Source organism: Myotis yumanensis, unplaced genomic scaffold, assembly GCF_028538775.1.
Source record: "Myotis yumanensis isolate MYYU_CA2020_CCGP unplaced genomic scaffold, mMyoYum1.0.hap1 SCAF_13, whole genome shotgun sequence".
NCBI lineage: Eukaryota > Metazoa > Chordata > Mammalia > Chiroptera > Vespertilionidae > Myotis > Myotis yumanensis.
In genome coordinates, this window is record NW_027223764.1 from 6,578,233 (window position 1) to 6,605,031 (window position 26,799).

A 26,799-nucleotide genomic window follows, 5' to 3' on the forward strand; every position below is an offset into this window, starting at 1 on the left:
CAGACAAGATTACAGGTATAACCTCCTGAGCAAACACCTTGAAAAACAAAATTAAACGAATTGCACGTTAAGGAAAACATAAATAAGTTAGAAGAGAGCTTGCATCGTATCAGGGGTTAATGAATTCCTTGGTGTTTGCATTTATAACCAGGTGCTAGTAAACTTCCCTTCTCATTTCAGTCATATGGAGCTTACATAGAACTTTTTGATGCAAATGATTTTTAGATATTCTGGATAGATTGTTATAGGAATGAGCCCTGGAATAATTAATTTTGTTAGATAATTTTTTCCATTGTAAAGAATGATTCCGCTGTAGCCAGTTTAGCTCAGTGGATAGAGCATCAGCCTGCGGACCTAAGGAGCCTGGGTTCGATTCAGATCAAAGGCATGGACTGCGGTTGCGGCTCCTCCCCAGCCCCAGCCTTGGTCAGGCCGCATGCAGGAGGCAACCAATCGATGTGTTTCTCTCATGTCAGTGTTTCTCTGTCTTTCCCTCTCCTATTCTCTCTAAAAATCAATGGAAAAATATCCTTGGGTGAGGATTAAAAAAACACAAAGAATTGTCCCATAATGTACCTGTTTGGGAAGTTTGGACTTTCATGTATCATCTTTTTCCAGAATTACGCCAACATATCACAGAGCTGCAGTGTCCCACCCCTTGTACTTAGCCGTTAACCTGGGATGCGAGAAAGGGTGAAGGTACCCTTGTTTCCTTGCCGAACTGTGTAGAGATAAACCACAGATCCATCTAGAGCCCTTCTATCCCAGAGGTTTTATAATAAAGTTTTATTAAAAGCCAATGTTTATTAAGACTTTAAAAATATTAAATAATAATTCTAAGCGACAATAAGGTTTTCATCTTGCGTAAATGGCATTTTTATGAAATCTTCATATACTGTATATGCAGCAGCAAGGCAGCTCTCCACCTTGGTTTTCTCATCTACAATATGAAGAATTTAAAATTTTGCACCTAATAACTCTAAAATCGCCCCATTATAAATCATTCCCAGCTGGGGGGCGGGGGAGGAGAAATGATTAAAAGAAAATTTGTGTGTAGGCACTTCACCAAGGGCTTTGAGCCTCCGAATGGAAATCTCTCCCTCGTAAGAATATTCTGTATATGGACAGGATGTCAATGTACAAACACTAATAGGCCTTGAATTATTTATAATCCAGGGGCTTATTATTGTACCCTCTCGCAGGCTCTGCCCAACACACTGTTATTTTCATCTCACATTTACGACAGAGGGGCCTGTTCCTCACTTCCCCTGCAGAGAGAGCCAGGAATGAAAATATGACATCCAAGCGCTCAACTACCAAATCTGAAACACATTCAGAGGGCTGTCCTCAGCAGATGTCTCAGCCAGAGCTTCTAAGTGGAGCCAGGGAGGGGCGGAAAGCTAGGTCGCACCACTGGGAGACAAGGAAAGAGAAAATCCTTGCCAAGGAGTCAGTGCAGAAAGCAAGAGAAGGCCCCGTGGATTTATTTATTGCTCGGGTGTGGGGTCTAGTTCTTTTTTGGGAAACAAGGAAGCGAGTGTTCCCTCTGGCTTTATCCTGGAGGCATACTCCGCAGAGGGACTGTGTGGCCTCTCTGGCCCTCAGAGATGAGATGCTCTGGCATCACCTGGTATGTTTCCTGCCCCGCTGCTAGAACCAGCTGTTCCTCTAAGGAGCGCTGGTTCCCTTCACTGGAGACTGAAACCAAAATCTGGGCACTAGGTGCGCTCACGGCTATTGGGGTGTCATGGCTTCTAGCACCTCTCAGTTCGGTGTATCTACTAAACCGTGTATAAACATATACCTAGAAATATTTCCGTGTGTAATCATCTGCATCTACGGGGTGTCCCCATACACACTTTGAATAATTATAAAGGCCGTGTTTATTAAACTACATTTCATTTTCAGAATGTAATAGAAATCAGCCGTTAAGGCGTGTATACAGTTTTGGGGGACGCCCTGTGTAGTAAGCTAAACACGAGTTGATACGTGTCTCCGAGCCTTGGGGTTACTGAGATTAATAACTTCTAGGAGGGGAGCCACGGCAGAGCTCACTGGTTCACTCTTTCATTCCAGCAACGGAAGGCTTCCCATTCTTAGGAATTCTCTGCAGTACAGAGAACACGTTCTACTCTGTATCCGGCTCATCCAGGTATTCTACAGGGTGCTCCCAGGTTGCTTATTCCTCCCTTGTGCCAGAACCACCTGGCTCTCTGCGCTCACCCCTACACGCCATCTTTCAGGTTCTTCAGTGGCCACGTCATCATTAGGGTTTGCAGTGCTGCTGTTTATCAGGAAGTCCCTGCCCACTCAAACTGCAGACCACAATAAAAGGCCAATGACAAGAAATAGCCCGACTCCTTCGACAAAGTTGGACTCTTCTTACCTATTTCCACAGTGCCCTGTATTCTTTTTTTATTGATTGATTTTAGAGAAAGAGAAGAAGGGAGAGCCGAAACCGGTTTGGCTCAGTGGATAGAGCGTCGGCCTTCGGACTGAAAGGTCCCGGGTTCGATTCCGGTCAAGGGCATGCACCTGGGTTGCGGGCACATCCCCAGTAGGAGATGTGCAGGAGGCAGCTGGTCGATGTTTCTCTCTCATCGATGTTTCTAACTCTCTATCTCTCTCCCTTCCTCTCTGTGAAAAATCAATAAAATATATTTAAAAAAAAAAAAAAGAAGAAGAAGGGAGGAAGGGAAGAGGGGAGAGAGAGAGGGAAACATCCATTTGTTGTTCCACTTACTTATGCATCCATTGGTTGATTCTCGTATGTGCCCTGACTTGGGATTGAACCCACAGCCGTGGCATATTAGGACGATGATCTAACCAACTGAGCTATCTGGCCAGGGCCAGGGCCTGCCTGTAGTCTCGTGTAGCACTTATCAAAATTATACCTAATCAGATCAGCCTCCCCTCCAAAAGCCAAGCTCCTTGATGGGAGCAGAGGTCATGTTAGTCTTGTTCTACACTCTACGTAGCCCCCAGCACAACACGGAAAACAATGGTAGCTCTTTCTGCATGCCTCCCCACAGTTCCCTCGGCATCCCCGTCTTACAAATGAAGAAACTGAGAGAGGAAGAGATGAAATAAGTCGCCCAAGCTTAGGAAGCAGATCTGAAATTAAACCCAGGCCGTCTGGCTCCAGAACCTACTGTCTTAACCTCTATTTCGTCATAGAGGGTTGTTGCTCAGTAGTTTTTTGTGGAATGACTTCCTGAGAGCCCATGAGCTCCGGTGTTCCCTGCCAGAGCCAGCCAACAGTGTCTCATTTCTTCACTTTTCACCAGGTGACGTTCTCTAGGAACCTGCTGTGTGTGCACTTTCCCGACCAGGGCCCTTCGGCTGCTGCTCATTTGCATGGCAGGGATGGTTGGCCGGCCCTGAGCCTGGTCACATCACTGGTCTGCCTTTTCCCCAGCTTCTCTCTGAGAACTCATGCAAGTGACCCATAGAAGGGACCTGGCATAAGTCTATAGCTCCAGAGGAGGCAGATTCTGATTCTGTGTTTCTGGACTGGGGCCTGAGATTGTGCAATTTCTAGTCATTTCCCACATGGTGCTGATGTTGCTGGTCTGTGCATGGATTTTGAGGGGTCAGGAGCTAGAGCAGCATGCTGTACTCTCTGCGCCAGCATTCCCCAGTTTGTATTTGCAGCTAATTCTTCCTACCTTGTAACATCAAAATGGGAATGAAAGAATGTGTGTTGAGTACTAGTACTGTGATTGGAATGTTCAACTAATGGTATTTTCGCTTTTCTCAATATCAAATCTGTAAAGATCTTATCTTGTACAATAGTTGCACTGGAAAATTGACACACACACAAACCCACACAGCTCTTGGACCATTTTAAAAAAAGGAATCCAATGCATTTAAAATATTCATTTAATATTATGTGTTATCTATATATATAAAAGCCTAAGTGACTGTCCGACCGTTTGACCATCTGATCAGTAGCTATGATGCGTAATGACCACCAGGGGGCAGATGCTCTTACCGGTAGCTATGATGCGCACTGACTGCCAGGGGGCAGACGCTCAACGCAGGAGCTGCCAAGCTTCGGTGACTTAGCAGCTGCAGTTCTTGGGTGATGCACCCAGAACCAGAGAGGAGGGAGCCCGATTTCGGGGTGCATCACCTGAGAACTGCCCTCTCGCAATCCAGGACTCCTCGGGGAATGTCAGAGAGCTGGTTTCGGCCTGATCCCCACAGGCCAGGCCAAGGGACCCCACCAGTGCACGAATCTGTGCACCGGGCCTCTAGTATACACATAAAAAAAAGTAGTCACCTTTACCCTTTTGAAACTTAAATTCACTCTCTAACCACCTAACCTCCGGATATTCTCTGCCTAACTATTAAAAGCTGATGATAAATCACACTAAAAAGAAACTCCTATTGCTTCTGGGTTCTCACCATTACTGCAAATCCGCAAATTGCCCAGAACTGGAGCTTTGAAGGCTGTTAGCTTCCAAGATTTCTATTATGAATTTGCACTTAATCTTTAGTCCTGACATACCTTTTAGGCTTCCCATTTAGTTATTTACTAAGTATGCTTTTTAAAGCCCGATGCACCAGCCTTCCCATGGCTGCTGTCCTCTGCTCGCAACTCCCCACACCTGTGTAGGAGTCCCGTCTTCCAGGGGTCCTCGCTGTGCCCACATGTCGGTGTTCCAGGGGAGTCTCCTAATGGACTTGTCAAGGGACCCCTCTTGGTCTGGAACTCGGTTACTGACATTCTGACTGACACCGAGCATGACAATCACATTACCCTGGTTGTAAAAGACCTCCACTGGCTACCTGCGAAGCACAGGATTATGTGGAAAGGCCTCGTTATTAACTTACAGGGCCTTAGATCGACTTGGTGTTGAATACCTCAGAGACATTCTGGAACCATCCATTCCCCGGTCGTTTTCTTTGTTCTCGGTCAATTGGATTAGTTCTTTTTGGCTGAAGACATGGAGCCAGGGGGCATTTTTAATGTTTGCGCTCTCCTTATGGAATTTATTAACCATGGAGGTCAGGCTGTCTTCCTCTCTGTCAGGCTTTCAGTTGAAATTTAAGAGGTATCTTTTCCAGATTGCTGATTTGGCTAAGTAAGCCATAAACGGATCCCCTGTTGTTTAGTTTTTGAATCATTGTTCATCTTTGGTGTTTTTATGAACCTGCTCCAAGAGTATGTTTGACATGTCACAGTTAAATTTTATATTATTCCACTTAATACCTTTTCCCCCACATCCTGACTTGAAACACTGCCAAAGTGAGTTTACTAATTAAATGCTTTGCATGACACATTACCTTTCCCATATGCTTCAGTAGATGGCACAGGACAATATGTCATATAAGAAAGTACTTGGATTGCGAAATATCAGGTATTATATTCAATTATGTACATATATTTCACCATATTTGGCTCATTATTCAATTACTTTACTCTTATGGTACTCAAAAATTAATTGTTGAGCCCGGCCGGTGTTGCTCAATGGTTGAGTGTCAACCTATGAACCTGGAGGTCACGGTTTGATTCCGGTTGAGGGCATGTGCCTGGGTTATGGGCTCAATTCCCAGTAGGGGGTATGCAGGAGGCAGCCAACCAGTGATTCTCTCTCATTGATGTTTCTATCTCTCCCTGGACTTTAAAGGGCCTTGCATGAAGCATCCAAAGACAGGGGTGGCTTCATGTGCAAGGAAAGTGCTGTGTAATAGCCACCCCTGTTGAAATCTACTCCTGAGCTCAGGCAGAGGTGAAGGGATATTTGGAAGGTGGGCAATGGCTGGGGAATAGGCAAGGGCAGAAAAGGCCCTCTCTCGCATGTCTGGTTCTACCCATATGTGCCTGCAGGTATGGATCTGAGCCATGGCTTGGAAAGCTAAAGAGATTATACACATGCCATAGAAAAATGCCCACCTTCCTGTTTCTGTCATATAGGTCCATGCTTGCCTGGTTTGCATTAGTTAGAGTGGTTCATTATGGCGCGGGGAGCGGAGAGACATTTTAATGGAACTGGCAAAACCCAAGCCACAATGCCCAACAGAGTGGGCTGTAGGCAAACAGCTATGGCCTGACTTCCTACATGTGAAAAGCGTTTCTCATGCCTGGGATTGATACAGAGTGCTTAAACAGCTATAGTGGTCATTTTATAAAGACCACAATCTCTTCTTCCCTCCCCTTCTTCCCTCCCTTCCTTTCTTCCTATTTATTTCCTTCCTTCCTTATTTCCTTCCTTTCTTCCTCTTTCCCACCTTCCCTCCCCTCGCTCCCCTCCCTCCACTCCTTCCCTTTCTCCCTTCCTTCTCTCCCCCGTTCCTTCCCTCCTTCCCTCCCCCCCTTTCTCCTTTCTCTAAGCTTTTAAAAATAATGTGGCTTCCGTGCCAATCAAAACCAGCTAAAGCTTGCCAAGGCCAAGATGTAATTGAAGATGGCATTTGCGCCTTTGTGTCTCCTCTGTCTCTAGAGATATCATCATAAAATAAAAGCCTTCATCAGGTAACGTTTTCTTCATTATTCAACATCACCATTCTGAAGTGAAAAAAGATAATTAGACATACGGCGCTGTCGACACATCGTTTCTGAGGCGCTCATAGTTAATTAGTTATGGTAAAAGGTTTTTATAGTCATAATTACTTTCTATTTCAGAGGAGAAGAAGCAAACATCCACGTATTTTCTTTTACCTGGTGACAAGTTTATCAGAGTGATGCCGGTGTTTTGATGACCCTTCGGCACTTTCTTCAGACTTCCCAGGTTATATGCAAAGTGTCATGAGGGGTTTAACAGCAGGGCTCTTGTTAACTTTAATAGGAGCCACGCATCTGAGGTCCTTACACCTCATCTTGCTGGACTCTCTAAGAACACATCTTCTTGGCGTCCTGAATTTCCTTTGTCATCAATGGAGCTTTCACCTCTACAATCGTTCAGAAAATGGTTGCAATAATTTTCTTTAAAATGTGGGACAAGACACTTTCATGAGAATACTTTTTCTATTCTCATTTTGGGGGTTGGCCACTGATGCAAAAATAATGTACTAAGAAGTGTGGCATTCTACAACTTATTTGTTTAAAATAATGTATAAAAGCTCTCTCTCTCTCTTTTTTTTTTTTGCCATTGAGTATTTCTGCTGGTGTGGCTAGTCAAGATCTCAACCTAGCCCTGACTAGTTTGGCTCAGTGGATAAATGGTCAGCCTGCCGACTGAAGGGTCTCAGGTTCGATCCTGGTCAAGGGCATGTACCTTGGTTGCGGGCACATCCCCAGCAGGGGGTGTGCAGGAAGCAGCTGATTGATGTTTCTCTCTCATTGATGTTTCTAACTCTCTATCCCTATCCCTTCCTCTCTATAAAAAATCAATAAAATATATTTTTTTAAAAAAGATCTCAACCTAATTGAGAAATGAACTTAAAAATAAGAGTGATACCTTTGGTTTTGCATCTCTACAGGTTCCAATAATATCTGAGCCGAGGGGAGAATGAGAACCCCTCCTCCGTCATGTCCTGTACCCCCTGGGTGCCCTGGAGCACAGGTTGACCAATCTCTGAGATGCCTGCCCCTGAGAGAAAATTAATCAGGTTGCCACGTATCCTGATTGTCGATCTCCCAGGATGTCACATGGCAAATGTCCACCTCCGTGTACAGTCCAGGTGCACTCACTATGGGCGAGCACACACATGTCCTCCGTCTCAGGCCAGTGCTTTATTTATTGGAACAGAAGCCGGGAACCCTGAGATACATGCTAAAGAGGGTAACGGACCCATCCTCTGCAGCTTGGTGCGCAGCGCTAGTGTCGCCTTCTCCACACCTGGGGTTGACAGCCATCCACACCCCAGCGTCAGGGGCAGGTTCCTGCTTCCCTCCACTCCTGCCATAGTATGTGATGTCACAATAGTTTTAGGTAGATACATGGGAATGATAATCGTCATTTCTGGAGTGTTTTGTGATTCTTGTGCCCTGTGTCAGATACTACATGGATTTTTTTTTCCACTTCATCAAGGCCTTGCCTCTTCCTAGATGAATGGATTTGGGCAAGGTCATTCATCTTACAAGCTTTAGTTTCCTCATCTACAAAATGAAAGGAATATTAATATTAAGACAGATAACCGAGGTGGGTTGTGGCCGGGATGGAGGAACCACCTATTTAGATGCATGTTATGTCCCACCAGCGAGGTTGAGCGTCAACCTATGAACCAAGAGGTCACGGTTCGATTCCTGGTCAGGGCACATGCCTGGGTTGTGGGCTCGATCCCCATTGTGGGGTGTGCAGGAGGCAGCCGATCAATGATTTTCTCTTATCATTGATGTTTCTCTCCCTCCCTCCCTCTCTCTTCTTCTCTGAAATCAACAAAAAATCAATAGATGCATGTTATTGTCAAAGGTCTAGTTTTCGTTTTGGGCAGTGGATTCACCGGTGCCTACTGCATTATTAAAAATAACTAAAGAAAAGCAGAGATACCTGGACCAATGATCCAATAATAAGGGTGTGTCAAGAAAACAAGGGAACAAATGGCAGGAGATTGGCACGGTGCCAGACACAGTAGTGGTCAGTAAACATTAGCCCTTACTATTGTTATTCTGAGAACAGCTCTGTGAGTTAGGTACTACTCTCACCCCCATTTTACAGATGACAAAACTAAAATTTAAGGAGGTTAAGTCACATAGCTAATATGTGGTAAAGCCAGGGTCTAAACCTGGGTCCCAAACCCAAGCGATGACCTCATCAGAGACGACTATGACAACCCTGAACCGTCATCTTCTCACATGACTTTCCCTCCACCATCCACGATGGTGGACATGCTGGAAAATCAGAGCTGGGCTTCCGGTTCCTGGGACTGGGCATGTGGCTGACTTTGTGTAGATCTGGAGGATCCAGGGGGCGGGGCTGGCTATCCTGACACTGCTTGCTTGAACTCCCCCAGCTTTCAGTGCCTCCCAATTTATTGCTTATGTAAAGGATGGACAGGGGAGGAGGCCCAGCTAGAACGTCCCCACATCCTTGTTCTCCTGGCCCTCCTGCCAGGACCTCCTTGATGAGGGACGGCTGTCACTGCTCTGGGTTTTTTCTCTGTCATCCTCCCTGCGGGCTTTGTGTTTCCAGCATTATTCAGGAGGCTCATATATTTTTCCTGAATAAATCAGGAAGTGGCCTCCTCATTCTCCCAGCCAGAAAAAAATCAGTCTTAGCATTCAGCACCTCCAGCATCCCTCCGCCACAATTTCAAGTGGGCCAAAAAAGGGAACCCGTAGCATAGGTTTCGAGGTGGCTAAATGCAATTCTTGAGAGTGCTGATGCATTAGCTATGAGGCTTTCTCTTTAGATAGGAATCATGATAAGAAACTATGGTTTTCATAGCCAAACTGGAAAAAGTCTATTTGGAAAGACTAAATAAATTATATTTGATTTGGGGTACGTAGAGAGCCTGAATAAAGGAGATCAAATAGTTTACAGTTTTGTCATAAGTGTGAATCATAGTCTGCATCCCCCTTTCTACCCTAAATCTAAACTTGAGTTATGCCACAAATATGGAATTTTGACACAATTATGCCCTCGTAAAGAAGAGCTGTCTTTAATCTCATTTCCTTGAGATAATTAAGACAATATTTACTATTTCTATGTATTTTTAATGGGAATAGTTTTAGCTATGATTCTAATCACTAGTAATTAGCCTATAATCTAGGAAAGAAATATAAATGTAGCATGACAAAATAATGCTTACAAATCATCTCCTTTTGTCTCTTCTTAAAGGACTAAAAGACAAAAGTTTTAATATATCCAAGGTGAATGATTTCTAAAATTTTTGATATTTCAGGTCCAATCGACATCTTTCGATGATTTATGTAGAACACTATAATATTCTAAATTCCTGAATAAATAATTCTCAATTCAGTGTGTTAATTATTCTCAATTAATTATGCTAATTCACACTCATTACTAATGTAATTACAAAATTGAAGATTAACCTGGAAATTTGGAAGAGCAATGTTTCTGTTAACTAAACAGGAATAAATTACATGGACAGGAGCAGAGGCAGGGTTCTTTTTATTTTGTTTGGCTCGCTCGATGCCTACAAAGTACAGTATAATCTGAAAACATTTGACTTTAGCATCTAATCCACTTGCAAAACTGTGGGACCAACCCTATCCTGCATTTCACTCCCACATGTATCCTTCGCTTTCAACATTCCTAACATTTTCAAAAGCTGTTCTTAACGATGAAAAGATCATGTCTAGCCCCAAAGGAAAAAAATAAGACTAGGACCTTCTAGAACATTCTGTCTGTGTCTACCAAGGCCTTTGGAAAGCCACAGCATTGCTAGATCTCTTGACTATTTAAGGGGACTACGAAAGTAGCTGTAATCTCTGTTTGCTGGACCCAAACTCAAGATTCTACAGGACAGTGGCTTGAATTACAGGGACTACTATCTTGCTGATATGGGGAAACGGGTGGGTTCCAAAGTAATAGCAAGAACTAACTGTTTGAGATGGTGAGGAATATAATTTCTTAACTATTAATAAGAAACAAGGGCGGCAAGCCCTGATTTTATGTATTGCTGCGCTTTGCATACTAAATGTTATTGACAGGATTTAAGGAGGTATAGTTCTCTATGACTTACTGATGTTCATTCATTTGCTCCATTAATTGGTAACGTGTGTGTGTGTGTGTGTGTGTGTGTGTGTGTGTGTGAGCATTCCCCTGTTCCAGGTTCTAGATCTTGAGTATACAAAGAGGAAAAACCCCAGCCTTTAAGAAGCTCTCACCCAAGCAGAAGTGATGTCCCATAGTTGTCTCCGTAGACAATTAGAGCTTGGAGAACACAAGTTATTAGCCAGGGGGGAGGAGGAACAGGTTATATTCACTTTGAGAGTATGACTCATTGAGCAACAATTTCCAACTCCTAGTTCACTTGCTGACCCATCATGGACAGAAGTATGTTGAGGGTTTGCATGTGGTAGAATAATTCACCTCATCCCAAAGCTGCAAGGAAAGGCTCCTCCTTGCTTCCTTCACGTCTAGGCTCAAGGAGCAGCATTTTTCTGAGAGCTGGTAGAGAAGAATCCACTGGAATTCGATAGAATCCTTATTTCCCTTCCAAAGGCCTGTGGATTATCTTAGGTCAAAACCCACTTTTATCTCCTAACGAAACACATAGTCTTCTTCTGAGGGAAAACACCCATGGCCCTGGAATGCCGTGAAGAGTAACAACCTAATGCTTCTAAAGTACTTTTAAACGTTCAAAACGAAACTCGCCACACATGAAAGCCAAGTATCGTTATTAAGGACAGGAATTGCCAGCATGCTAAGAAGAAAGCCAAGCGCCAAGCACTTACCATTCACTCATCTTATGCTTTTTCATCCACTGTGCTTTTCTTTAATAGCAAAGCCTATCTTGTTATAAATTATTAGTTGTAAATTACTTGTTTCAAATCTCATGATTGTTCATATAAGTAAACCATGAGGGTATATTTTTGCTGCAATTTAAAAAGCTACCAAATGAACTATAATTCATTTACTGTTAACATCCAAATAAGAGCTATAAACCACAAGAAGAAAATGAGTCATGGTTGCATCATGAGCATTAACTTCAGAGAAATATTAAAGAACTAAATGTTATTGTCAGTACATTGGGATTAACTATTATTTGCAATGCAACCACTCTACTTATGAGAGAAAGCACAAAAACACATGATTAATCCTGACCTGGTATCTATTAACATTAATCTAGATTACTGTCAACCTTCGTTTGTTTCACTCCAGGGCATTTCAAACTCCCCCAAGAGATGTTATGAAATTGTTCCAAATTCCCTAAACAAAATCAGTTTTCATTCACATTCATATTAAAAATAAATGTATGCCATATGGCAGATGAGGGGAAGGAAAATACTTGCATGTCAAACTAATAACTTAGAAAAAGATTCCAACTCATTAGCCAACTTAAGTGGTATTTAAGATAACACTTTTTAAGTCACAGATTCTCAGTAAATAGGAACATAGTTCTGGAAACCAAGAAAAATATTACTGAGTTGTAAGTCCTCAGATTGTATGTGGAGGTCTCTTGATGAAATGCTTTTCTTTACCACGAGCTGATTCTAGTTTCAAATACATTTGAAGACCTCCCCGTTCCCTCCCAGTTTAGGTTACTAGTAGGAGAATGTTCTACTCCTTCATGGTGTTAACACTCTTCCACAGACAGCATCTCAGCCGGTCGCTAATGCTGGAGGCTCCTCTGGCCACAGAGAAAGAGAAAAGAAAAAGGCGACTTCAGTGAGAGACCTTCACCAAACTAAACCTCAGGTGGAATTAGTGTACAAGCCACCCCACTGAAAGCTTCACATTCGTCTGGGGAGATGGGGAGAGTGAAGGCTGCTACTAGGCTGTTACTTCTCCAGCTCCAGCACCGCATGCCGAAGCTGTATGATACATGAACTTGGCCTCCCTCTGTCCCACTCCCAAATAAAGCGAAGGGAGGGGCAGTCAGGAGTGCGTGGTAGAGGGGCTAAAAGAAAATGGTTCCACATAAATGGAATTTAAAGTAAGTGGTGTGGGGAGTGATTGCGGGGGGTGGGAGACGGGGGGGGGGTAGTGGAGACTGGTGAGCAGGCAGGTAGACCACATGGGTAGAAACTGGAGAGTTCAGATTGAAATAACACCTACTGATGGAGGCATCTTTTGAGACCCAAAAGGAAACGGATGAGGCTCGCTCATTCTTGGTTCTCACACACAAATTAAAAACAGAGATGCTGTGCTTGTGGCGACACTCGGGACTAAAGAGGATTTTTTAAACCAAAAGTTCATGCCCATCTGTGATAACATGGACCTGCCTCACATTCTGATTTTAATACGTATTCAGAGGAAGGTAATTAAAATAATGTTTGGACCATTTGAATGTTTTAATCGAGAATATAATTTTTAGGATACCTAATACTTTTTTCAGTTTTTTTTAATTTCAAGAAAAACGATTTTAAATATAACGTTACATGCAATAAACCTTAATATTTTAAGAAAAACGATCTTAAATATAATAATATTACATGCAATAAACATTAATATCTCAAGAAAAACGATTTTAAGTATAATGTTACATGCAATAAACACCAATTATTCCAGAAAAATGAGCTTACATAGAATAATATTACATGCTACCAACATTAATATTTCAAGAAACAAAAAGGATTTTTAGAATACCTAATAGTGAATGAATTTATTGAGAGCATCATTATAAGAAGCAAAATGCTAAGAAAGCTATCAATAACATGGGAATTCTAGTTCACATAGGCAATGTTAAATCTACTGGGGAACTGTACCACACATGTATTTAACTCATAGACTCTAATGTTTAGTAAAACGCAGAGCAGGCTGGTATGATTCTCATGCCATTAAGTTATCCTCTGAATCCCTTCCTGCAGGTGGCAGACACAGATATACGCAGACCTAGAAACAAGGGCTTCTGGCCCTTGCATGATGGCCAAGAATCACATAAAACGAATTCTCTTTATTTGGTTCATTAACACTTGTTCATTCACCAACTTTTTGAAAACGCTTAGCAGTTTATGGTCCTGGCCTTTAAGATGTGACTTGAGTGGGATAAAGAGATATAGAGACAAATCATGTTAACACAGTGCAGTAAGGTCTGCTGAAGAGGCTCTCACACAGAATCCTAGAAGCTCATAGAAGGGAGTGGAATCTCTTTCTAGGGAACTCATTTGGTCTCCCGGGTGAGGAGCAGGAGTCACCATGTACAAGAGAAGGGCATTCAGGTCAGAGGGAAGAGCAAATGCAAAGGCTCCAAGGTATAAAAAGGCAAAGGTGTCGTCTAGGAGAGAGTGAGAAGGGGAGGGGCCTGGGCACGGAATGGGGAGTGGACAAGTATAGACTAGAATAATGATATACAAGACGGCAGGAGGCTGGATGTGAAACGGTAAACATTCTGGGGGAACAGTAAAGCACTCAACAATGCAAAAACTTCCGGGAAAACAGACTTGGACTTGGCAGTCATTTCAGCCTTGTACTTATCCCCAATTCTGAATCTTCTAGGAGGTAGTTTATTCAAGAGAACACTAAGCTGCCGGCTGGTGTGGCTCAGTGGTTGAGCGTCGACTTAGGAACCAAGAGGTCACAATTTGATTTCCGGTCAGGGCACATGCCCGGGTTGCGAGCTCTATCCCCAGTAGGGGGCATGCAGGAGGCAGCCGATCAATGATTCTCTCTCATCATTGATGTTTCTATCTCTCTCTCCCTCTCCCTTCCACTCTGAAATCAGTAAAAACATATTTAAAAAAAGGAAAAGAGGAACACCAAGCTAATGATAGAAATCAGCACGCTAACATATTTTTCTCTCCTAAAAATATGCGTTAGTCTTTTTGCTGGAACACACTTATTTTATATTGAACTCATGGTTGTTGTTTTAATATTTGAAAATATTTACCAAAGAAACCTAGAAAGGATTTATGCTTTGATTAAGAATTGCCAGATTTCTACAATTCTATTGGAAAATTAAAAGACTTCATGGATACAAACTTAATGATACCCACAGTCCACATTTACAACTGAACTTACAAATGATATCAAATTTTCACCTCCTGTGGTTCCTCTGGCTATAATCTTCCCAACTATCCTAAGAAGCTGCTGGGAAGTATGCCTATCATGAAAATTGCTCAATTTTCAAAATGATCTATGAATCATAATGGGAGTCTTGGTAGTTAAGTGTCCACAAGAACATAAAAATGCCTCCCAGCCCTTAAACAGGTGGTAGAAAGAAGGCAAAAATGACTGGGACTGTGGTCTTTTTTCAACCATTTAAATCCCATTTAAATCAGACAGTGTTAGAAGAAATTATAAGAAGATAGAGCACGGCTATAAGATATATAAGGTTATAGTATAATAATATGATAAAAGAGATAGGCCTAGTGCAGTGAAGCCAGATTGCTTGGGTTAAAATCCTGTATCCATCACTTACCAGATGTGCAATCTTGGGCAAATTACCTAACCTCTCTGTGCGTCGCTTGCTATTAAAATTCATGCACCGACAGTAACTACGAAATAGGGTTACTAATGAGTGTTCTGAGTATTTCCTCTTTGCTCCTCCAGACCCTCCTCCACCCTGCTTCTGCTCCCTGGGAGGCTGGCCCACAAGAGGGGCAACAGTGAGCTCTTTGCCCTCTGGCTTTCTGTCCTGTTGGGCTAATGGGAGGCACCTGTCAGGAGAGTGGGGGTGGGGCAGGAGGCGAGTGAGGTTGGGGTGTTTATACCTCTTGTTCCCTCCCCACCAGGTGGCCATTGTTGTCTGCCACCCTCTGCTCTCTGGGTACCTCTGGCCACTCCCTGGGGCCGCTGCAGGCGGGTCTGGGGTGGTTTAGGCTCCCGCTGCTGTTAGCCAGGATGTTGCACCATCCATATTGCATTTCTAAACCCCACTCACACCTTTGTAAATATTCCTCTTCATCAGTTCACCTCCACTTATCCGATTGGAGTGTGCCATCGGTTTCCTGCCAGAGTCCTGACTAATGGGATGAGTTTCTCTTTGGAAAGCACTTAGAATGATAGCTGGCATGTGTAAGTACTACATAAGTAGTTGATAGATACATACAATAAATGAGATTTAGAAACTTTCTATAGCCAGTTGAAACATATCTTTTGTATCCTGCCGTAGAAAGCAAAAATCTTCAGAAAGATTTCCCAAATAAACCTGGTCTCTTCAGTACACTTTATGTTTATGAAAAAGCAATCGTTTTATTTCTAATCACGTTTGTAGCACTTTGGTTTTAAAGAGTGTAAGGAAAATATTATTAACATTGTCTTTAATTCAATATGAGCTTCTGGGGAATTTATTAACTATATTCACTATTGTTGTTCCATGGCATTAGTTCCCCCTTTGTGACACCTTGTTGTTGTCCCTTCTCTATATACCTTTTATCACCTGTACAATATTGTCTCCTTGGATGCTTTAAAATCATTTGGAATGGAAACACCTATATTTTTATTCAACTGGCCAAATAATAATGGTATTTCACAGCTTCTAAAATGATAAATATCTGATCAAAACAATAGGCTCATTGCTTCTGTGCATGAAAGACAAAATTTTGCATATTGGATTCCACCTTCACTTCTAAATCTAAGGTTCGAAGACCCCTATTTTATTCTAAAGTACTTATTTATTTTGTGAACTACTTTTTAATCACTTAAGGCAGATACTTTTTTTTGAGCTCTTATCTAATTATTTATATATTGACAAGTGGTTACCCCAGATTCATCTTTGCAGTAGTATCTTCATACAATACTTTAAAATTCTAATTTAATTTCTAATATTCTAGAGGATGGCCTCTTTGTCAATCTGAGATTATCCTTTCTTTTGCTTTTGTAAATGTGAACCAAAGGCAAATATTCCTTGACTAAGTGAAGTATTCTAAGGTGTCAAAGTCTTTTCTCAAGAGTTCTCTAGATGTTACTCCCACAACTTGTAATAATTATTGTATTACTGTTATTACAATAATAATAATAATAATAGACCAGAAATAAAAGATGGCCTGCTTTTGACCACTTTGAAATTAAGCGAAGTTGCTGGCTAGAAGACCAGCATCCAATATCAGTAATGTTTTTCTACTCCAGTAGCAAACACTTGAAAAAATAGAAATTTATTAAAAACTATGATTCACAAAGCAACTAAATGTATAATATGTTGAGGAATAAATTTACCAAAAGTTATGAAACTTTATAGAACTACTAGAGGCCTGGTGCATGGATTCATGCACCGGTGGGGTCCCTTGGCCTGGCCTGTGGGGATCGGGCTGAAACCAGCTCCCTGACATCCCCTGAGGGGTCCCGGATTGCAACAGGGAGATTCTCAGGTGACGCACCCCGGAATTGGGCTCCCTCCTCTCTGGTTCTGGGTGTGTCACCCCAGAACCTCAGCTGCCAAGTCACCACAGCTCAGTAGCTCCTGTGTTGAGTATCTGCCCCCTGGTGGTCAGTGCACATCATAGCTACCGGTCAGATGATCGGTTAGGCTTTTATATATATATATATATATATATATATATATATATATATATATATATATAGATGTTAACAAAGACCTAAATAAATGGACAGGTAAACTATACTCATGAACTGGAAGACTCTATTATGATGAGGTCAGTTCTCCTCAGAATCTATACATTCAATGCAATTGGGAAAATTAGTTATCCATATGGAAAAAAATGGATTTCTATCTTATACTACACAAAATAAAGTCAATGTGGATACAAGACCCAAATGTAAAAGCAAAATATTAAAACTTAAAAAGAGAATATATTTATTTTCTAATGGTAGGGAAGCATTTCTTTTTTTTAAAAAATATATTTTATTGATTTTTTACAGAGAGGAAGGGAGAGAGAGAGAGAGTCAGAAACATTGATGAGAGAGAAACATCAATCAGCTGCCTCCTGCACACCCCCCACTGGGGATGTGCCCGCAACCCAGGTATATGCCCTTGACCGGAATCGAACCTGGGACCCCCCCAGTCCGCAGGCCGACACTCCATCCACTGAGCCAAACCGGTTTCGGCGAAGCATTTCTTAAATAAGATACAAAGCTCACAAACCACAGAGAAAAATTATCAACTTGTCTACATTAATAAAATGAAAGCCTTCTGCTGACCAAGAGACACCATTTCAAAGTGAAAAGAAAAGCCATAGACGGGGAGAAGCATTTGCAAAACATCCAACTGACAAGGATGAGTGTACAACTTCATAAGACGAAAGACACACAATTTAATAGAAAAATGGACAAAACACAGGTAACAGACATTTCATAGGAAAGGAAATATGAGTGTCTAAAAACAAATAAAAATAGTCCACTTCACTAGATATAAGAAAGGCTAAAATGAGATCACAGTAGATACCATTTGCACACACTGGATGAGCCGGGAAGTTAAAAATTCTCAGAATATGAAGTGTTGGTAAGGAGAGTAAACAGTATAAACTCCTATAATGATGAGTGGGAGTGTAAGTTGCTACCATTGCTTTGGACAGGCCTGTGAGGTGCATGTATCCCCCGCCCCCCCCCCCCCCCCATGATACAGTTCTCTGGCAGAGGTTCTCAAACTTGGCTGTGCATCGGACTCTCCTGGGGAGCCCATTAAAACAGGTCGCTGTCCGCATCCCCAGTCTCTAATTCAGTAGGTCTGTGGTGGGCTCCAAATATTTGCACTGCTGACAAGATCCCAGGTGATACGGGGGCTGCTGGTGCAGGACTGCACTTGAGAAACATTGCTCTGGCGAAACTCTGAAACATCTAAGTACGGATTCACATACAAGAATGTTCATAGCAGCATTTTGGGGTAGTAACAAAAAACTGTAACAACCCAAATATTTATGGAAGAGAGAGTGAAGAGTGAATGGAAATATGTTCATAAAATATTGTAGAGCCTTGCAAGTGAATGATCAGCAGCGATGTGTGTGCTTCAACCTGAATGAGTATCAAAAGCACAATGTTGTGTACAAAATATAAGTTGCAGAAGAAAGCATGTGGTATAACACAATTTAGTTAGAGTTCAAAAGCATGCAAAATTAAACTATGTTTTTCTTAACAATAAGTGTACGTATATTGAAAAGTCAAGGTAATGATAAAACTCAATACAGTAGTTACTATTGGGAGTGTATATAAACACATTTAAAGAAGAGCATATGGTGGAGATTAAGAGTACTTGGCAAGGCTTGTTTCTTAAATTAGGTGAAGCGTACAGAAATGTTCGTCATGTTATTTCTAAGCTTTTCTTGATATATGAAATATTTCAAAGTAAATGAAAAATAATAATTACGTTACATTTTAAAAGGAACTCAACTTTCTCTTTCTCTTTGAACATAGTTATAATAGCTGATTTAAAATCTTTGTCTGCTGCCCGGCTGGTGTGGCTCAGTGGTTGAGCATCAACCTGTGAACCAGGAGGTGATAGTTTGATTCCCGGTCAAGGGCACATGCCTGGGTTGTGGACTTGGTCCCCAGTGGTGGGCATGCGGGAGGCATCCAATCAATGATTCTCTCTGATCATTGATGTTTTTATCTCTTTCTCCTTTTCCCTTTCTCTCTGAAATCAATAAAAAATATTAAAAAAAATAAAATCTTTGTCTGCTAATTCACACCACAGAGTTATTTCAGTGTCAGTCTCCATTAATTGTCTTTGGCTCACACTTTCTTTCTGTATGTGCTTAGTGTTTGGGGGGGCATCCAAGAAATTGTGAACAATGTGTTATAAAGCCTCTGGATTCTGTTGTGTTCCTGTGAAGAGTACTGATTTTTTAAAAGCTTGTAGCTGACTTAACTGACCTCAAACTCCACACTGTCTCCCTTGTAGTGAGAATCAACAGAAATTGTTGTCCAGTTCCTTTAGCCTTTTCTGGGATGCTCGCATGCACGCATGGTGGGGGCGTCAGCAATGATAGGTGCAGAGTTCATACACAGTAACCCATTGCGGCCCCTCTTTAGTTCTCTTCTTTCCAAGACCCCCTCTTCCTTTCCAGTTACTGCAATGCACTTGAACTCTATCCCCGGGCTCTTCATGGCAGTAAGACTACAGGTTTTCTATACAAGTTTTAGTCTCTATTATTTGGCACGAATTGGGCCCTGCTTTCCAGCAAAAAGCAGTAATAACAGGCAACTTGCCCACTGATGTTCTCTTCTTCCAAATGCAGGCTCCACTCCTGTATTTGCCCGTTTCGTTGCTCTCTAGTGCCTTTGGACAGCTGCTTTTTATATTATGTTCAGAATTTATAGCTTTTACGTGCAGGAGGATTACCAGAAGCCAGAAGCCCGTTTCATTTCTTTTTTGAGCTTGTTTGTATGTTTTTTCCTTCCCTCACCCTGGGCCTCAGGGTAGCTCTTCTGGTGCCCAGAGTCTCACAGCCTCCCCCCACCCCCGCCACCATGAAACAGTTCCAACAGGCCGCATCTTTCTAATCACAGAAGCTCAAGTCAAGTCCAAGGGGCCAGATGGGATGAGGATGTTAATGACCTTGTCTTGGACCACTCTTTAGTATTTCTTCAAAGCAGCAAACATTTACCGAGTGTCTGCAAGGCTTTAGTTGAGGCCTTTTTAGATACACTAATAAACAAACAGTCAAATATCCCTGCCTTTGGGAAAGTAACATGATGAAGAGGGACTCAGACCATGAACAATAGACAATAAAGAAGCATGATAGTAGGTTAGAAGGTGGTAATTGGCCACCTTCGTTCCCATTCCCAAAGCAGGTCTGGCTCTTTGGAGTCATAATCATCTTTATCTCCATTTCCCTGAACTTTACCGGCTTGTTTGAGTTTTTCCCAGAACTAAGCAATAGGCAGTGAGTCCTGAAGGGGAGAAAAGGACCGGGCTTCAGGGGCTGCAGTGACTGAATGTCACCACTGGGTGGGAAAAATGAAAGGAGCTGACGAGTAATTACACAGGGGTGGGTGATGGCAAAGGGAAAGCCATTGTTCAGGCATTGCTAAACCAGCCTGCTCGCCGCTCTCCATGTGACCTCTTTTACTTTTAGTGCAAAGATCACACAAGCAGGCGGGGTAATTTCATCACAGAGCGGTTGTTTGGTGCCCAGAAACTGAGAAAGTACTTTTTTTGGCACAGGATTTTTATGTGTGTGTGTGTTTACGTTAAGTGTATTGTGTTTTCATTAAGACCTATTTTTTTTCATTGTTTCATATGTTATAATATGTAATATATATGTGTATATGTTTGTGTGTATTCTACTTGTATTAATACCTATAGATCCTTTTCATATTTATTACATGTGTGCATAAGTATGTGCTTGTACATTTTATATATAGGTATGTATATTACATTATATCGTGGGTCCCCTTTAAAGCCTTTTTGAGGTTTGGTGTTCCCTGTATAATAATTTTGTCTGTGTACTCACCATTATCATCATCATTGTTCACTGTTAATAAGCTTATCTTGCGACAGGTACTGTGTTAGGTCCTTCAGGTTATTTAATGCTCACAAGACCCCTACGAAGTAAACAGTTTATTGTTCCCATTAAATAGGGAAGGAAACAGAGGTGTGGAGAGGCTGACTTGCCTGAGCTGGAACTAGAATTGAAACTTAGTTTTGACTGACAAAGCCATTATTTTGAACTAGGGTCAGCAAACTTTTTCTGTAAAGGGCCAAGTAGTAAGTATTTTAGGCTCTGCAGGCCACATGGTCTCGGTTGCATCTATTCAGCTCTGCTGTTGCAGCGTGAAAGCAGCCATAGACAATAGATAAATGAAAGGGCATGGCTCTCTCCCAATAAGACTGTAACAATAGGTGGTGGGCAGGATTTGGCCCACGGGCCAGAGTTTGCCTATCCCTGCTCTTAACCACTAGGCTCCACTGCCTTCGTGATGGCAAAGATTTAGATTAAAACTGAAAACTCTTCCTTTTTCCCACTTCATAACAATGTTCATCAAAGGCACTTCTTTTTTAAAAAATGTATTTTTATTGATTTCAGAGAGGAAGGGAGAGGGAGAGAGAGAGAGAATCATTGATTAGCTGCCTCCTTCACACCCCCTCACTGGGGATCGAGCCAACAACCTGGCCAGGTGCCCTGACTGGGAATTGAACCATGACCTCCTGGTTCCTAGGTTGATGCTCAACCACTGAGCCACTCAGCTGGGCAAAGGCCCTTCTTTAGTCCTTGACTCCTCTGGGTCTCGATCCCTTAGTTCCTTGTGGCAACAGAAATACTTGACTTCCATTGCAGCTCTGAAATCTAGAATTCTGGATTTGCAAGAACTGAGCTCAGCCGCAAGGAGTTGCAGACAGTCATGGAAAAGGAAAGAACGTGTCAGTGTCCCTTGGAGCGGCTGAATCTGTCTAAAGGACATTCATGAAAATCACGAGTGAGGCTTCTCCTGCTTCTTTACTTCCCCAACAGCCTCTAAATGGTGTGCCCATTGGAGCCGATGGGTAGATAAGTGGGGAATTCTGATGTTTAGGGGAAGAGCATGCTTACTGAACGTGTGTGCCGGGGCGACGCTAGGCACCTGCCAAGCTGTTCCACTCACAGCACCCCTATGTGGGTAGCTGTGATATGTGGGGGAGAAAGGAAAGAATAGATACTGTTTAATGCCCAGAGGGTTGCAGGGCCTCTCAGGACAATATCCTGTTTGGGAGCCTGGCAGGTCCAGAAAGGAGATATCATTAGCATGTCCAGTGCTGACAAATTCACCTGCTCAGTGAATGCTCTGATGCAGAGCCGTGTATCAACTTACTCACGTATTTGGGAGCATTCTCACCTCACGGGGGAGGGAAGTTGGTTCACCAAGCATTTCTTGGTCACCCAACGTGTGCTCAAACCTTGGGAACAAAGATAAGGAAGAGGGCATGGCCTCTGAAGGAAGAAACTTTGGGACTGGCCACTGCATTCCTCTGAGGCATCTGAGGAGTGCGGCGTGGAAATGGATCGGGACCGTCCAAATTGGGTTGCACCCCAATACAGACCTACCCATTGGAAGGCGCTCATCTAAAGTCTACCTCTGGGATAGAAAAGACACTCAATTCAAGACCCTTAGCCTTGCTCTGCCCCAGCTCCTTCTGAGAACTCGGATAATAATAATAATGGCTTCTATCTGCAGAACACTTACAGTGGACTTGGTACCGTGTGCTACACATACGAACGCACAGACCGAATCTGAATTCCCGAGTGTGACAGTCGAGGCCTCTAGTGATTCAGCCTCAACATCAGGTTCTAGTTCTTTCTCTTCTATGTACACTCTAATCTGCAGCCGTATTGCATAGTACGTCACATATTACACGACTTTATCTTCCAGCTTCAGCTTACACAATCTCTTCCACCTGGAATGCCTTCTCCAACTCAATCGATCATAATGCTGGCCATGGTTCCAGGCCCCGCTCATATGCTAATCCTTCCTTGAAAACTTTTCTTGGCGAATATCTCTCTCATGGATGCCCATAAAACTTTGCACCTCATTCAATAGCACATAAGTGCTTTCAAAAAGCATCCGTCTTAATGCTCTCAGTTCTGATTACAAAAATAAAACTGCTCATTGTAAATAACTCAAACAATAATGGGAAAATGTTTGCAAGCACAGCACACTTCTCTCATGATTATAAGTTCCCTAGGGACAAGGACTGTGTTTTATTCATTTTTATACCCCCGCCTCCCCCACTGGAATCTGCCCACTCTAGTTCCAGAATATCTATCCCAGGCTTGGTTCATAGTGAGAACTAAGTATTTATTTGAATGCATTATGCTTAAGACTTTCATAGCTCCACATACAGCTGATTTTCAAAACTTAGGTGAGATTTATGGTCAGTGATGTTATTAACATGTCTTTATTCCCAATATGATAACACTTCGTTAAAAGTTTACTAATAAAATGGTTTTGTGCTAGACCCATGGTCGGCAAACCGAGGCTCGTGAGCCACCTGCGGCTCTTTGGCCCCTTCAGTGTGGCTCTTCCACAAAATACCACGTGCGGGCGTGCACGTACAGTGCGATTGAAACTTCGTGGTCCATGCACAGAAGTTGGTATTTTGTGGAAGAGCCGGTATTTTGTGGAAGAGCCACACTGAAGGGGCCAAAGAGCCGCATGTGGCTCGCGAGCCGCGGTTTGCCAAGCCACAGTTTGCCGAACACTGTAGACTAATGAATGCTGTGCATTCTCGGCATGTGGGCCAAAGCAATCTCTGATCAGCTGTTATTGCTAGAAATCCCGTAGCTTCTATCTTCAGACCACTTTAGAGATGAATTATTTAATTCGTGCGGAGAACATTTCAGTGCTCCAAGTTGTTCACCTTTCACAGTTCCTCGGGTATCTGCAAGAATTTGTGAGTTAAAATATTCCTGGGTTATAGGTCTTCATTTCATTGAAAATTGACTGCACATTTTTATCATTAAATCATGAGCATCACAGATGACTTTCACATTTCTGCTGGAGGCATGTTTCTTATTAGGCTAAAGCTTTTCAGGCTGTACAATTAATGGTTCATAGCACACTAGGGAACATTTATTAATTTTCATTTTACTTCTTTTTTGAAGGTTATGAGGGTTAAGGGCTCCAAGTTGGAGTTATTGAAATTTTAAAAGGTGTAAATAGGTAAATATTATGGTTCCTGGAAAAGTGAGACATTTTTCCCTTTAAGCATGTGATTAATATTACTAATAAAAATGTCATCAGCCGTCCCTGCTAGGGTCTGCAGTTAGAAAGACATTTCGTGTGTGTGTGTGTGTGTGTGTGTGTGGTTTGCTTTCCATATCTAATAGGACATCTGAGAGAATGCTTAATATGAGAAAATTGTGTTCTTTCAATAGATTTTTGATGCTTTACTAGTCTTACACAATAATTCTAAATGAAAAACTGTATGTTCCTGTGCATTTACTAAAGATTTTTCTCAACCACATTTGGTGGCTTGTATCAGTGTTCGAGATGCAGGGATTTTTTTTTCTCTTGTCAGATCACGTGACACAAATACCACTCTTATTGAGGCTGAATTTCGGAAAGGCAGGCCTCCTTTCCGTATTTTTGTGGAGAGATTACTTATTTTGTATTTCAATTTCGTTTCCTTCATAAGCTAGTTTCCTGAGTAGTTGCTTCCTTTTGGTACGATTCATAGCTCATGATGTTGGTTCTATTTAGTAAAATATTTAATTCTGGCATAGATCAAGCAGTGCTTTTTAAACAGCTGCATTGAGATATAATTCACATACCACACAGGTCACCCATGTGAAGGGCACAATTCAATGGGTTTTTCTATTCACAGAATTGTATAACCATCACCACAATCTAATTTTAAAACATCTTTGTCACCCTCAAAAGAAACCCCATGCCCATTAGCAGTTAACCCCCCCCCCCCATTTTTTCCACCTCATCCCAGCCCTAGGCAACCACCAATCTACTTTTGATCTCCATAGATTATGCAGTATTTTTTAAAGCTAATTTTAGTTATCTTAAAATGTTGGTGATTTATGACATTATGAAAGCTAATACATTCAATACAATACTCAGGTAATGGCATTTTTCTTTATTATTTTTACCTTTAAAAACAAAGCATTTGCTTTGCAATAATTTCAAATCCATTGGTAGATTACAGTGGTATTACTTCACCTGTGCTGCCCTGCTATTTGGTTGGTACTGTAAGAGTTCTGTGTCTACACCAACACAGATGCAGAAACATTAACTTAGGAAAATGGTGACGGCTTAAATCATTAGCATGAAGCACTCTCAGAGCAGAATATCTTGAGCAAGTTTATTATTTCTCCTTTTCAGTCTCCAGTTACTTCTATCACACACACACACACACACACGCACACACACACACACACACACACTCAGTAGCTATAGTCATATCGGTGGAAGATGCCAGAAAGCAGACATTAGGCAGTGACAATTAGAAGCAGCAGTCCATATTCAGTATTGATATACTCTTATGCACACAATAAAAATGACATGTTGTGTATTTTGATTGCATACACACACACACACACACACACACACACGCACACACTAGAGGCCCGATGCACAAAATTCATACTAGGCTCTGCCCTCGCAGCCCCGGCTTCATCTGGAAGGTAGTTCTACTGTTCAGCCATCTGGTCTAATTAGCATATTACACTTTTATTACTATAGATATATAGTTTATTCTAAATCATAGTGGGAGTCACAGAACCTTCTCTAGAGATTGGAAGGGAGTGCTAAAGCAGAAATGTATGAAGTAGTACTCTTGGTCAGTGCTATTTCTCCCGATTTTGTTCATGGATTATCAGAAAACCTGGAGGTCATTCATCTTTTCACTCATTCATGCAACAGCTATTTATTGAGGAAAGACGATGTAAGCAGCACAGTGCGAGGCCCGAGCAATGACGGACACCTACAATGTAGCTTCCTTGGGCATTGTTGTCCAAACAGCACATAAAAGGGCGGGCTGTCTTCTCAGGGAGAAAGAGCTCAATGAATCATGCACCTTTTCCTTTTTCTTGAAAAACTGCAGCCTGTATTTTGCAGGAAATTCAGCATCATTGGCATTTACCCGTCTTTTTAGGTGAATTAGGCCTTCACTGACAGATTAGCCATTTTGTTCTAAAATTCAACAAACTCTTGGAAAATCTTATTCCATACAATCTTTTGAATATGTCATTTGCCATTTATATTTGATGGCCTTAAGCAAAAAAAAAAAAAAAACTTACAAAAAGGTATTAATGCAAGGAGATAATAAAGCTGCATTCTATAAATCTATAGCAGCTTACAGTAATCATGAAAGCATGCAAAAGTCTTTCATCTATTCAAAAATATGCAGTGCGCAGAACGTCTGCTGAGGTGCATGACAAGTCAGAGTTAAATATATATTAATAAATGAATTAGCTTCATAAATAATAGCCATAATGACATTTTAGGAGACAATAAGTCTGAGGATTGTCAGAAAACGGTTGATGTATGAGCTTCACGTCTCAGTGATTCTTCAAAATGAATAGGCTTCGCGAGATAGTTCAGACCCGCGACCAGCCTATTTCCTTGAATAATTTACTTGTTGTCAATTTGTACAGCCACATTACACATGCAAATTGTGCTGCCTGTGCAAACACCACTTGGAGATGATAAAAACAAATTTACGAAGGCTATAGAAGGAGGATTTATTTCACTTTCTCACCCAGGTCAAGCAATACATGTATCTGACGATTGTGTGTACCCAATTTTGTTGTAATTATATCAGCAAATTATTCCTTATAATCTTATTATTTTTAGCAGTCTCCTTGTGCTTGGGATAATTAGCTTTCTTCACTCAGTGTAAAAACAATTCAACTTGCCAGCCAGGCAGGGCATAGCTCCATTATCTGTTTTGGGTTTAAAT